Source organism: Diabrotica undecimpunctata, chromosome 7 (assembly GCF_040954645.1).
Source record: "Diabrotica undecimpunctata isolate CICGRU chromosome 7, icDiaUnde3, whole genome shotgun sequence".
In the NCBI taxonomy this organism is placed as follows: Eukaryota; Metazoa; Arthropoda; class Insecta; order Coleoptera; family Chrysomelidae; genus Diabrotica; species Diabrotica undecimpunctata.
In genome coordinates, this window is record NC_092809.1 from 104215585 (window position 1) to 104230774 (window position 15190).

A 15190-nucleotide genomic window follows, 5' to 3' on the forward strand; every position below is an offset into this window, starting at 1 on the left:
GGTGATTTCTTGTGGAGGATGTTAGAACGCCACTCATAGGAGAATGTGTGTTTTGTTGAGTTTGTGGGTTCCTATATTTATTTATTCTATGTTGTACATTTTGTCGAAAATTTGGGGGTTGATTATTTCTAGATGAACTATTATTATACGATTGAGAAGCAAAATTAAAATTTGGCTGTAAAGTATTATTAAAATTTGTTTGATTATTCTGAAATGGTGGTCTGAAGTAATTTGACTGCATGGGCGAGAAGTTTGTGGGCCTATTATTATTATTATGATTATTACGTGGAAACTGGTTTGGATTATGTGGCCTCTGTTTGAGCAAAGGTTTTCTAGTTTGTTGGCTTTTTAAAAAGTTCATATATTGTTGTTGGTTCTTATGATTATCATAAGCAATGCACTTTTGAAGTGCTGCTTCAAGTGATTCTATTTCAAAATGCGACAAATATTCGCAGTACGGTTCATTTATACCCGAGCAAAAAGTTTTTAAGGCAATATTCTTAAAATATGGCGTTTTAAAATTTACAGTAGCAGGATTATCATTTAAAGTAATATGTTGAAGCAGATCGTTTAAATTGGTGGAAATTCTTTGATGATACTGATCATAGGATTCGTTATGTTTTTGAACTGTTGTCGATAACTGAGTAACCAAAATGTCTTCTGACCTTCTATCTCCATATTTAGTTAGTAAAGCAGGACGAATATCTGTCCAGCTTAATTTGTTAGAATAATTCAAAAAATTTCTCGGATCTCCTTTTATACGAGATACAATGTGAGTATTAAGAATAAATAACTGAGGTTCTGTAAGTTCTTGGGTACCTAAGAATGTTAACAAGTTATCTACAGATTTGATAAAAGTAGAAAGATCTTCTTTAGACGAAAATTCTGGTAATGTGGAACACAGACTAGCAATATCGCTATTAGTGACAGGCATTTTGGAAGTTTTCTTAGAAGATAAGGATTTTTTATTACAAGAAATGGAATTTCTTAGATAAGAAGTTGACGAGTTATTAATAATATTTAAATTCAAATTGTCAAATAATAAATTTAAATTTTCAATACTGTTTTGAGAAATATTGTTAAAAGTGCTCATAAAAAATTAAGGAAAGAAAGGAAAAACTTACATAAGGATGATCACAGTTGATTTCCAATGCATAATTTCTTTCTTCTCCAAGGTTCGATCGGTCTCGTTAAACAACTAAAGTTGACCAGGAAACTGATGTATGTTTCTGTACGATGCTGATCCTGTTCGCAGCGCCAAATATGTCACAAGCACTTGAACTTCTCAAAAAAAATATTTTATTTTCAAAATTAAGTTACAATTTACAGAGATATTTACTACAACTAAATAAGAACTAATAATAATAATCGTGGGCTTCTTCCTTCCTTCTTTATAACCTCTGATCTTCGGATTTTGCTGACTCTAGATAGTCCGGGAGCTTCTTTCACATTTCTATATATATATATATATATATATATATATATATATATATATATATATATATATATATATATAGATTCTCCCAATTTTAAATGTGCGTAAAAATATAAGTTTGACTAACTACGTTATGAACGTAGTGATCCTGCAGTGGGATCTTTAGGCTATATGACTTTTTTTCATTTCATTATTTTGTTATTAATAAGTTGTGATTGTGAATATATATATATATATATATATATATATATATATATATATATATATATATATATATATATATATATATATATATATTCTATTCTAACTTGTATTCATAGTTCGCTACTTGTGTTTTTATAATCCTATTTTTATTATAACTGGTATTGTAAAATTCAAATCCTCAAAATATAATTTATAATTCGAATGTATTATTATTTTTTCATCTATAGAAATTAGTTTCCTCATTAGCTCTTCGTTTTATGAGATTTCTACCCAGTAACAGTGAATATAGTGTGATTTTCTAATAAATTTAATATTCGATTAATCAAAACTGATGGATTCAACATACTTAATACATTTTGAAGGACAAACAGTAATAATTATTTTGGGAAACTATTGATAATTGTCGAAAACACTAAATTTAGGAAAGTATTCATTATTCCGAAAATCTAATTAAATTTTAGGTCGCCACAAGTCACTTTTTTCCTATTTATTTTCGAGCAGTGTATTAAAAATTATATTGAGCAGTGTATCAAAAACTCTAATTTATCTGCGCGTGGAAGTAATGCGCGTGAAAAAATGGAATATGAAGAACAAAGGACTGGCGGCAGAGTGAACCTACTGATTCTTTTTAAGCAATATACTGTGCTATTGCTAACAAACCTAATATCGACACCTGATATGAATAACATTGTAACTCTACTTACAATGTTTTTAACTATGGATTAAATACCATATATAAAGGATAACCTTTGTTTTGGTCTAATAACTTTTATCCAATCTTATGTAAATATAAAGTTATTTAACAAAATAACCTCATTGTAGGGGCAAATTTTGAGTCACTTGATTGAAACGTTGTAACCAGGTTACAATATTGAAACATTTACTTAAGATGAATATTTTTTATAAAAACATTGTAACATTATATACAATGTTCTTCCCGAAAAATTTATTGAGTAAGTTTTTACAACTTCATTGTAAGTTGTGATACAAGAAAGCAAGGTAGTGGAATATTACTATAAATAACAATCAAATCAGTTTACCAGACTCTACTAATCAGGAAGATGACAGACAAAAAGTAAATTCTTTTTTATTAACTGCTGAGCATAGTGAGAATGTCTTGCATCTTAAAAACTTGCGTGAAAATACTAGTTTAGAATTTCAAACAAAAATAATAACACCTACATAATATCATTTACGACCGAAATAACTTCTACTGATATTAATAAGGTATAATGTTGTATTATACCAAATGTTGACAGCATTACATACCCAAGAAACATCGACAGCGGAAATTTCTACATGCACTAAAGGTATAAGTTTATCATTAAATACGTCTGTTAAAAAAAAACCATACCCAAAGAAGAAAAATCTAGGAAGTGACAGACAAAGGGATCCAATATACAAGAATATACTAGTAAAAACTGGAAAATTAACGAAAATGAGAGAATTGGGACTTGGATGTAACGATAAATGTAACAGAAAATATAGATCGAAATTATTTGAAAATGATTTTTATTTAATAATTTTTGGGAAATAGCTGATCAGGATAAACAGAGCGAATACTTATGTAGATACATTCTCAGACAAGAGAAAAAGGTAGCAAAGTTAAAGGAGTCAAGAAGAAACTGGACATACAAATATAATTTGCAGTTAGCGGAACACCGACTCTAAGGTTATAAAAAAACATTTTTGGACACTTTTAACATAACAGGTATGTGGTTAACTACGCTATTCAAAAAAATTGATAGTCAGGAAGATGAAGACTTTATACCTGGAGATATGCCTGGTCGCCATTAGAACAGAGCAAATGCTGTAGATGTATCAGGGGAGCTGACAGCGATAGCGATCACTTTCTGTTGAAACCTTAATTAAAAACATGATTATCAATACAGAAACTGGAACAACGAGAAAAAAGAGAAATATGGGACATAGAAGCCTTAAAAACACCAAATAATGAACTGAATTATTAAGTGATAATAAGCAACATATTATAAGTGCTAAAGAGGAAGAGTATAATGTAGAGTTAGATCAAGCATGGCAGCAAGTGGCATCAGTTATAGAATATGCCGCCAAGGAAAACATTGGAAAAAAAAATTTCATGTTCTGTCGAAGAAAAATATTACGAATTCCATGGACCAACCACTTGATCTTCTTCTTCCTATGCCGTCCCCATTAACGGAGGTTGGCGACCACATTTCTAAAAGTTTCTCTGTCTTTTGCAACGTGGAATAATTCGTCTACAGTCATGTTTGTCCAGTCTCGAATATTTCGCAGCCATGACTTCCTCTTTCTACCTATTCCCTTTGTGCCATCGACTCTACCCTGCATGCTGACCTGCAGAAGACTATATTTATCATTGCTCAGTATGTGTCCAAGGTATGCAGTCTTGCGTACTTTTATTGTTCTCGAAAATTTTTTGTCTCGATCCATCCTTCTCAGCACTTCCTCATTGGTGACCCACGGGATAAATATTTCAATTTTAAATGAGCTGAAAGTCAGCAAATGCCTATCCAGCAAAGTTCATTTCCAACAGTTTAAATACTTTGGGCATGTTATAAGAGCAAACACAGAAAATATGGAAATACTTATTACCCCAGGAAAGGTAGAAGGCCACAAGAAACCGAGGAAGATCTCCAATAAGATGGTTTGATCAAATTACAGGTATATGCAAAAGACGGTATTTGGGTATAAAAAGGTATTTGTTAAAAGAAATGATCAGAGACAGAGATCTTTGAAGACGAACCACTACACTTCCTACGGGAAATTAAAGAAAGGGATTAAAATGACAAACGAGAGAAAGCCAAAAATCGTAATAAAGAGGTTTTTAAAAAAATAGCAACATTTGTAACTGCTTGATTTAATTTGCAAAAAATATTAACTACACTTCAATCAGAGGTGTAATTGTTTTATTATAAAAGGAAGTTTAAGGTGTATAATTTTACTATATTTTATATTAGATATGCGGAAGATTATTGTTATACAAATATTATAAAGTCTTTTATAATTTGTAAATACTTATTTTGTCATAAATAAATCTAACAGATATTCTATTTACTTCTTGTTAGTATGTACAATGTGAATTCTTAGATACTTGTTTGAGTAAAAAAAATCACGGTAAGGTAAAATCAATAAAAAAACTAATAATACATAATTTCTTTATTGTGATATATCGACACATCCTACTTAAGAATATCGTAAGTGCATTCGGTCAACTTTACAGTACAGCTGTTTAAATTGATGATTGTTCAGTGAGGGAACAACCAATATATTTAAAAAATTGCATATTAATTAGGAAATAAGTGGGTAATAATCCTGTGTAGTACTTGAATTAATATTATTTCTTGTTTTCGAGAAAAATCACTTACGATATTTTACTTTAAAATACACAAAAAGTAAATTATAGTATGTAACACTTACTATGAATTACCTTGGACATTACACAAAACTATTTGTCGTATGTCATAGATACTATATTTTTCTTTTCAAAGAATGGTAAATTATTGTTGTAAGTAGTAGATAATACATTTTACTCTCTTAAAATTTTAAACAATAATGTCGTAAGTTTATTAATCTCATTGTAATAAAAATATTCAGGGGTATTTTTAGTAAAATAGGCAGTGAAACAGCATGAAATATTATTGATAGAATCAGACGACCATATTTTATTGATAGAATTATCGTTATTTGTCATAGAAATTCAAAAAGTAGTACCTTATTGTAATTATTTTAAGGTACCGTAGTCTAAATAAATCATGCAATAACTTTTAGTATCCCTTATTCTAAAATCCATCAACATAACGTAAATTTTAATAAAACATAAAAACCTTCTAGTAACAAAAAAAAATTAAAATACAAAATGACTCACTATCACCCTCACTCTGAGTGTACCCAACTTCTAAAAAGCAATGACGAATAGATACACTTAAGTGGATGCAGCATACAAATATATGGCTTTGCGATTTAAGTTTTGGCTCACACAATTATCCGACTGAAATCTAAATTTGTTTTTGCCTAGGTTCTTATGTTTTAAAATAAATTTTATCTAACACATGGAAATCTCATTAGTGCCCCTTTGGCCCTGCTCTTCCTGCCACATGAAGCAAGTACCTTCTTTATTCACGACATTGAAAACAGTGAAGTTGAATATTAATAGTTTACGTTTATAATAGAGATAATTACCGTGTGAATCATTAAGTATTTTCTGAAAATCGAATGTAGCTGTTAGAGGTTTTACCTTAGTTTTTATCAAAGCACTTTCTTTCACGCGTAAGATTTTTACTATGCAGATTTGATTCATAAATCTGTGTTTCCGACAATGTTGGTTTAGATTTGTTTTATTTTATTGTAATATTTATCACATTAATCCTTTTTAAGAACGTAAAAGCACAATTGAAAATGTTAGTTAACAATATCACGATATTGTCTTTCAGTATTAGCTATAGAGGAAGTATACCTGTTCGTCTGTTCGTCAAACCATTCCTTGTATAAATCAAATAAGCGATGAAAATTCAAATCTCAGTGTAGACAAACTGTTCACTTATAGAGAAAGTCTTTAAAAACGTCTATATACAAACTGATATAAATTCGTCCTTATCACCTCTCTTTACTTTCAGTCTATAAATGAGACCAAAATTGCGCCTTGTTATTTTATCAGTAAAAACCCTTGTGATTTTTATTTAAATAAGTAGACTAAGTTGGGTTTAATTAAATGACATAATTGTGATTTTTCTAACTGTTTATTTATTGTTATAAAAAAATACATGCAACGGTTTTGAATTAAAAATTAGTAAATGTTTACAAGTTGTAACAATGTTAACTTAATTTATATTTATTTAATACATACCTAAAATCGTTAAAAGAATTAGATTAAAGCATTACAAATTATTGTAAAAATCAAAATAATATGGCGGTACGCATTTTTTCTTTTCGACTAATGATATCAAACCTGTTTTTTTTTGCCTCTGATATACCAGGTTTCGTGGAATATGCGTTTTTTATTTTGATTTGTTCTATACTAACAGTTTTTCTCGAACTAATAATTTCCGCTTGGCAGAAATCTGTATCTTCAAAAGAATTTTTATAAAATAATGTATTTGGATTATTTTTTTCTAATTTGATTACCCCAAATGACGAAGTTTTTACATTTTTAGGGATATTCACAAACAAGTCAGAAGTTAATTTTTTTAAATCCATAAAATCCTTAAAACAAAGTTCGTTTACTTTATATGTTTTTCCGGTTTTTTTTTGCTGATTTCATAATGCAAGCATACTGATCAGGAACGTAAATAGGGCTTGATTTTCTGTATAGTTTTATTGCCTTTTCTATTGTCGCGTGTACACTATCACCTTCATTTTGGCTATGGCCGGAAACAAGAAATTTATGGGTGATTGAACTTATATTTAATTTTAATATTGAATAAATATAAAGAGCTATTATGAATTGGTTTTTGTTTTGGCCTGTACAGTTGTCGGAATAAAGTATTACATTTAAATCTTCTTCATTTTGATTGCTCATATTTTCTAGAAATTTAAAAAGACAGGAACCTATTTCATTCGCTCCCCTTTGTGCCTCACCCTCATGCCACATGAAGCAAGTACCTTGGTGGTTTTTAATATCATACAAAGTAAAATTTAGTACATTAAGCTTTGAAACATAATAGAAAGCTGCAGTATCTCCTACAGGATAAGGCAAAACTGCCTGCAGATCAAAAACAATTACTTTAGTATTTTCTGTAGTATTTCTGTCATTGTCTTTTTCATTGCGACTTAAATCTTTTTCTTTCAAATGTTTCTGATAGTTTTCTAAAATATTTTGCTGTTCAATAATAGAGGAATTTTTAAATTGCAAACAAAGGTCGCATTGATCTTTTTTGGGTATATAAAAGGCAATGTTAAATTCCTCCTCAAAAATTTTTCTGTACATGTGATAGTTTGCCGCTGGTCGTTGTTTTTCTTCGCAACTTTTAAGATAGTTACGATGTAGATCTGCAAGAGTTTTGTTTCCTTCAATATATTGTTTGGAAGTATGCGATCTACAGTAATGACTATCTATTCGAGGTATCGAATTTATGTGGCTTCTTATTTCACTTTTTATTTCTTGGTCTACTTTATAGTGGTTGTTATGTGTATCGCGCTTATCAGTTTCAAGAATTTTTCCACTTTCGCAAACTTTTTGCTTCTTCAAAACGGTTTGAATGACTCTATTGTTGATTGACAGTGTAGCTAAAAAAATACTTGCAAACACGTACAGTTTTATTATCGATGATAAAAGAGTATGCATTATTAGGATTTCTTGGATTAGCTGCATTACTGTATTTGTACCTTGGGTTTATATTTTGCATATTCGATGAAATATAATGCCTTTGTTTCTCTAAATCTTGTAATCCCCAGTAGTCATTGAAAATATTTAATCGCTGCTGTTCATCTATTTTTTGTGAACATTGTAGTTTACACTTTTCGCCACATGGTGGTTTAAGCATTCTTTTTGGGCGTTTTTCTTTAATTTTTTTCTGACTACCATTTTCAGTTTTTACACTAATTAAGCCAACATAAGTTTGGCCGCTATTTCTCAACTGTTTTGCTATATTTTTTTGCCATAAGCCTGGATTTCTCAATCTTTTTTTTTTCCTTTTTTTCTGTTTTGGACGGATCAAGTAATTTTCTATTTTTTGACAGCTTAATATTTTCTTCTTCTCTACTTGAATCAATATCATCAGAATCTGATGACGATTTAATATAGGGTGGATCCTTAACACTGTCATCAGATCCAAACGGTTCATTTTCAGAATCTGAGTCACTACTACTTGTTGATGAACTTGATGAAGAGTTCGATGACGAAGATGCACTTCTGGTAGATGAAGCAAATGAACAGTTTTGTGTTTTTTCTATAACCAAATTCTGGACATCGAAAATGAAAATTAAGTTAATAAACAAAATATCGCCTCAAAACTTCAATTTAGCTTTAACGTTCTTATTTGAATTAGACACCCTTGGAATGTGTAAAGTTTCTTGCTCTTTTTCCTTTAAAAGAATAGCATCTTTATTGACTATGCAATTTTCACTGCTTTTCAATGTATCAATTCCTTCGATCTCATAGTGCATTATTTCTGGTATATCTTTAAAGTAAAATAAGTCAATAACGAAATATAATATAATAATGTAAATTTACCTAATAATATTTGACTGCTAGCATCAGTTTTGACTGAGCAATTTTTATTGCACTTTAATAGATCCATTTCTTCGTTCCCATATTGCATTATTTCTGGAACGTCTTCAACCAATACATTTTCAATTTCAGATTGTTCGAAGGTACCTCCTAATAAATTGGGCATATTTGCTTTGAAATCTAATAGTAAATTAGGATGACACCCGGCAAGTATCCTTTGGGTTCGGTTTGTATATGCCATATTTAAGACTACGTGATGCTAAAAATAAAATAAGTTCTTCGTTATCTTCTATATCTATATCTCCTCAGGTCTTTCAGCCACGAGTTCTGGCGTCTTCCTACTGATCTTTTGCCCTGTACTTTTCCTTCCAGTATAACTTGAAGTAATTCATATCTTTCGCCTCTCAGCACATGACCCAAGTATTGCATTTTCCTCTCTTTGATTATTCTTAGTAATTCTTTTTGTTTACACATGCGACGAAGTACCTCAACATTAGTAACTCTTTGTACCCATGGAATCCTCAACATTCGTCTGTATATATACATCTCAAAGGCATCTATTCTTTTTTCTACTTCATAGTCCATTGTCCAACTTTCACAGCCATACAGTAAGACAGAACAAAACGTAACATCTGATCATTCGGATTCTAAGCTGTAGACTAAGGTCTGATCTTGTAAAAAATGTTTTAATCCTCATGAATGTTTTCCTTGCTTGTTCGGTTCTTGACAGGATTTCTTTTTTTGGATTACACTGACTATTTATATTTGTTCCCAAATATTTTATGGAATTTACCTGTTCTATTATTTGACCCTTGGCATACACCTGTACGTTTATTGGTGTCTTTGAAAATACTAAAGTTTTAGTTTTGGAAACGTTTAGATGTAAACCGAACATTTCGCTGTGGTGAACTACCACATTTATTATATTTTTTAGTTCTTGTGCGTTGCTTGCTATTAAGACGGTATCATCAGCATATCTGATGTTGTTTATGCTGATTCCGTTAATCTTAATTCCGCCTTGGACCTCGTCTAATGCTTCTCTGAATATAGACTCCGAATACAAATTAAAGAGTAGCGGTAATAAGATGCAACCCTGTCTCACTCCTCGTCGGATTTGTATGTCTTCGGATGTTGTGTGCTCTATTTCAATTGTTGCCGTTTGGTACCAGTATAGTTCTAAGATAATTCGCAAGTCTTGTTCGTCAACTCCAGTTGTTCTCAGAATTTCGATCATCTTTTGATGGTTAACGCAGTCAAATGCTTTTCGATAGTCAATAAAACATGCATATACATCCACATTCATGTCTCTGCATCGTTGCGTTAACACATTTAAAGCAAAAAGAGCCTCTCGTGTTCCCAATCCATTTCGAAATCCGAATTGAGTGTCACTCATCTGGAACTCGCACTTCTTGTAAATTCGTGTATGGATAATTCTGAGAAAAGTTTTAAGGACATGAGACATCAAGCTTAATATTCGATAATTATCGCATTGTGAGGAATTCGATTTTTTTGGTAATGCTACGAATGTTGATTTTAGCCAGTCTGTTGGTATTTTACCTGTGTCATATATCTTATTGAATAGTGCTGTTATTAAATCTAGGCTTTTACTTTCGTTATCTGCAATTAGTTTAAGTATTTCGACATTGATATTGTCTGGACCGGTGGCTTTTCCATCTTTCTGAGATTTTACTGCATGAATCACTTCTTCTTTGGTTATTTCTGGGCCTTTTTCATTTATTCGATTATCTGTGGATGGTGGACAACAAGGTCTATTGTCGTCAAAAAGAGTTTGTATGTATTCTTTCCATCTCTCTAGTTTGTCTTCTGTACCCATAATTATTTCGTTATTATCATTTTTTAATATTGTTGCTTGTCTCTTTTTGTGTCTACCTGTCATTTCTTTTACTTTTTTATGAATATTAAAGGTGTCGTATTTTAATATTAAAGTTGTTCGATTTCTAGGCATTTTGTTGACATCCAGTTTTCTTTCGCCTCCCTGCACTTTTTTCTAATGATTTTGTTGATTCGCTTGTATTCTATTGGGCTTGTTTTATGTTTTCGTCTTACGTCCATGAGGTCCATGATCTCTTGCGTTATCCATTCTTGTTTTTTGTTGTGTTTTATGAACCCGATGTCTTCTTCTTGTATCTTGATTTTTTTTGTTTTTAGAGCAGTCCATGTTACTTCAATGTCTGTCTGTACCAAGTTTTCGATCGTTTTTATTTCTTCCTCAAGCTTGATACTTATTTCTTTTTTCTGTTCAGGGTTCTTCAGTTGTGAGATGTCTATTTTTCTTGTCACTGTTTTCTTTTTGACTTTGAGAAATCTTTTTAATCTAAAATCCATTATAACTGGATTGTGATCGCTATGTATATCAGCTCCAGGGTATGTTTTCGTAGATTGTATGTATTTCTTAAAGGTGTTATTGAGCAAAATGAAGTCAATTTGATTTCTAACAATTCTGTCTTTTCTGTCTGCAGGTGATTTCCATGTGTATAGCCTTCTAGTATATAGTAAATATAACTTACGATATTTTTCGTCGGTAAAGATAAAAGCTATTACCTACGTTTATATTAACATACTCATTTTACCACAAAATATCAATAGATAATAATACATACTTTCATTTCTTTTACTTTCTTTAATCAAATCTACGCCCCCGTATAATATCGGTAGTGGAACATACGATTGTGTACTTGGACAAAAGTAAACATACGACATTTTAAATTCTAATTTTGGAGGCCTTCTATTAGAAATATTTAAATTTTAATTATTGAAGACGTTAATTTACATGTTTAGAAGTATGAAAATGTAAAAAAGTAAAAACCCGAAATTTGTTGGTTACAATACTTTACGTAGGAGGTGTCGATATACTCATTCGTTACCATCTATATGCACCTAATCAAAGAAACATACTTTGTTGAAATATCATTGTATAAACCAATTACAATGATTTTTATATAAAATTCAAGACAAATTTGGTATTATAACTAGACCTAAATCAGGACCAGTCATTGTACGTCAAACTGAAAAGCTGAGGAAAAGGTATAAAATATAAATTAAGAAAACTATAACAAATATTAAAACTGACGAATTAACAAAATAAAATGTGGATTTTTTTTTAGCGGTCTCCTCTAAACTAAGCAAAAGTGAGTTACAATGTTTTTCTAATCAGGTGTCGAATTAATATAAACTTTTTGACGTGACAACGTCTTAAATTAGGTTGTGGCTCGGAGTCACTCATGAAAAAGTGTAACGCCCGCTCACGTCTGTTACGATGAGTCACCGAACGAGTGAGAGGCCCGCCGGACCGGCGAATGCCTTGCGTCTCTCTCCCACTCAAACATGATCGGTCCGCTGCGCGCGCAGCACTAGAGAATTAGGCGCGTTGGAAATTAGTTAAGTTTAAGTTTACATGTACAATGTTTTAGTAAACAAAATATATTTCTATAGTTAAAATTTGTGCAATTCTTATTTTCATTCAATTCCTTGTTTCTATTGTGCAATTTAATAATATTCATATCAATAAATATTCTACCGAGAAAAAGACGTTGTCACGTAAAATCTTCGCCCGTAAAACCGACTTTACAGGCAACCGATTTTTTTTTTCTGTTGCGACTCTGGCTAAAGGTTGTTATCGAACCAAAGTCACCATTGTAATCCTCAAAGAAATATAAATATTAATGTAAAGTCCACAGACAAACTGAATTCATACAATCACCCGTATATTTTTTAACAGGATTAAATCCGTACAAGCTCATAAGAATGTATGTAGTATCGACGCGGTTGTCAACTACGAAAGTGGTGTATGTTTTGGTAAGAAATTGCTTACAACCGAAATCTCCAGTGTTTTTATAAATAATTTGGTCGTGATTATGTAGTGATTATATGGAACAATTTTGTCAGATTTTAAAATAGAATTAAAATCTTAGATTTTTGTTCTCTTGCAAACATGTTTGTTTGAAAATCAGGGCGGGCTTAATACTCTAATAATATTAATTAAATTAAGCCGTCGGCAAATTTGATTTTTAGCAGATTTAAGTTATCATTTGTCAATACTTTGTATTTTGTCATAAATATTCTTCAGTATCGTCTCTCTTCATATAAATTCATATTATACGTTGACGTTGGGCATTTTTTTATCTAAAATGTAATATAGATAGTATATATTCATTATGACTATAATTAAAGATTCTTCTTCTTATTGCGCTGCCTCCTTTCGAAGGTTGGTGATCCAAATGGCAATTGTAGCTTTGGAAAATTAAAGATTGGTTTATGTTAAATAATATTTCTTGATGATTGTGCGTAAGTAAATCTAGATCTGCTTAAAATAAATTCAAAGTGCTTGTATCTACTTACCCAAATCAAAATGCAACAAAAAAGTACATAGCGTGGAGTATAAATGGTGATATATAAGGTATATGATCAATAGGCCAGGGTGGAGCTGTAAAAAAAACGACTACATATGGATGTGAGAGGCGACATTCTAATTTTTGCCAAGATAGTTGTGTGTGATAACTTCAATAATAATAATTGACTTTTCCTCCGTCTTAAATAGGTTAGGAATATCAATAAAAAATTAAATATATTTAAAATACAGCGATAATTAAGTTTTTTTTTTATAAAATATGACTATCTAAAAAATAGCAAAAAAGTTAAATAGCAATAAATACAAAAAAAGTTGGAAAATTTGGCCTTTTCATATTTAATATTTTTGAACCACTAAGATTGCAGATAGGACATTTTAGTTTAGTTTTAGTTAAGTTTAATTATTATAATAAAACTCTTAGTAACTATTAGCTTAAATTAAATTCAAAAAACAGCATTGGAAAAGACTAGGCAAAACTTTTAGAATAAAAAAAGTTGAATTAAAAGCAGTGGTTTCTCAGATACAACCTGTCAAAGTTGACTGGCATTTGAGACGAAGGGATATGTAATAGTTATTTATGTACCAAGGGTATTAAATAGATGTTTATTCGATCCGTGCGTGACTGACGCGACACCTACCGCCTTCATCTGACAGTTTTGGACCTACCAATTTTCAGGTTAAACATATGACATATGTTTGACATTGTTAAATACATGCGAATTTGACAATTATTAATAATTCACTTCATAGATAAAGAATATATATTACCGAATATTGATAGGAAACTGTGTAGGTTATTTCTGGACAATGCGCCATCTGGCGGCCTTAGGAAAGCAACATCTTTTTAAAAAATCTTCTCGTAATTCTTCAAATATAAAGAATAATTTTGAGGGTTTGACTACAAAAATAAAACAAACGTTGGTTCTTTTTCTACTTTATTTTTTTTCTAAACATTAATTACATGTATTTAAATGTAGTTCGTTAAACATAGCGGGCTTCTGGTCCAAAATGAATTGTGCAAATGCGGTATGACTTTCGGACCCTGTCCATAAGCTTAACCTTCAAGTCTTCACTACCAATTTTATTAATCCAAATATCATAAAGCTAAAAAATAATTAGTTTGTTTTTAATATTTTCTGTGAAATAATGATACACAGTATGTTTCTAGAGGTGCTTTACAAAAGGACAAATAAACAAAAGTCTTGTAGAAAAGTTCATAAAACATTGAAGAATTGCTACATTTTTAATGGCGATAATTTTAATTCCTAAAAAAATTTTACCTAATTCTATATCGGCAACAATTCTAATACACATCATAACGTGAAAGGAAAGAAGTTTGGGACAACATCGGACATTTTAAGGCAATTATTAAAAAATAAATAAAATCTTATATCAGCATTTTCTACTTACAGCCCTATCTTTTGGAAAAATATGCATTTGAGCATCCTTATTGTAATTATTACAACCATTAACGCAACAGTTAAAAACCATAATTATTTAAATATGATGCAAAAAAGCAAACAATTATTTAATCGCAAATTAACACAACTCAAAACACTGTGTCGAAACCACAATAAAAATGGAGTACGGCGTACTTGTTTTTTTTGGTTGCGGTATTGCGCAGTCACAAAGCTTTGCTACGAATGCTACGCCCTCTGGTGTCCTTAGGAAATACAAATTTCAGAGGACTGTCACTCCCATAAGAGATAACCGGACATGATTCACTTTTTAATTATATTTTTTCAGTTTATGTACAAAATAAATGTAGTAATAAAAACTGGGTTTCTCAAAATTCATCATAATATATCTTTTTAACCATAAACGGAAAAGAAAGAGAAAAATCTAGTACTGACAAATCAAGTTTTTCACGTGAAAGAGCATATATTTAAAAACAGTAATAGTAAAAGTTATGATAAAAAAACTGAAGTCATCAGGCACTCTGCAGTTAGCTTGAAGCCTTATAAAATATCATTTAAGGTAAATTATTTAAATTTTTCCTATTTCAATTGCATAAAAA

At 30.6% G+C, this 15190-nt stretch overlaps 1 protein-coding gene across 8 annotated transcripts in view; it reads left to right on the forward strand.

Moving 5' to 3' along the window:
- Positions 1 to 15190, forward strand: part of Slob (Slowpoke binding protein) — a 244998-nt gene that overhangs the window by 80432 nt on the left and 149376 nt on the right. For 5 of the 8 annotated variants that reach the window (XM_072537937.1, XM_072537935.1, XM_072537933.1 and 2 more), the window contains exon 1: positions 12590 to 12620. The exons of 2 other annotated variants lie outside the window; for them this stretch is intronic. The gene's annotated coding sequence lies outside the window, so the exon portion shown is untranslated. Of the gene's footprint in view, positions 1 to 12589; positions 12621 to 15190 lie in introns of those variants that run through there. One more of the 8 variants, XM_072537939.1, reaches the window with a different exon arrangement.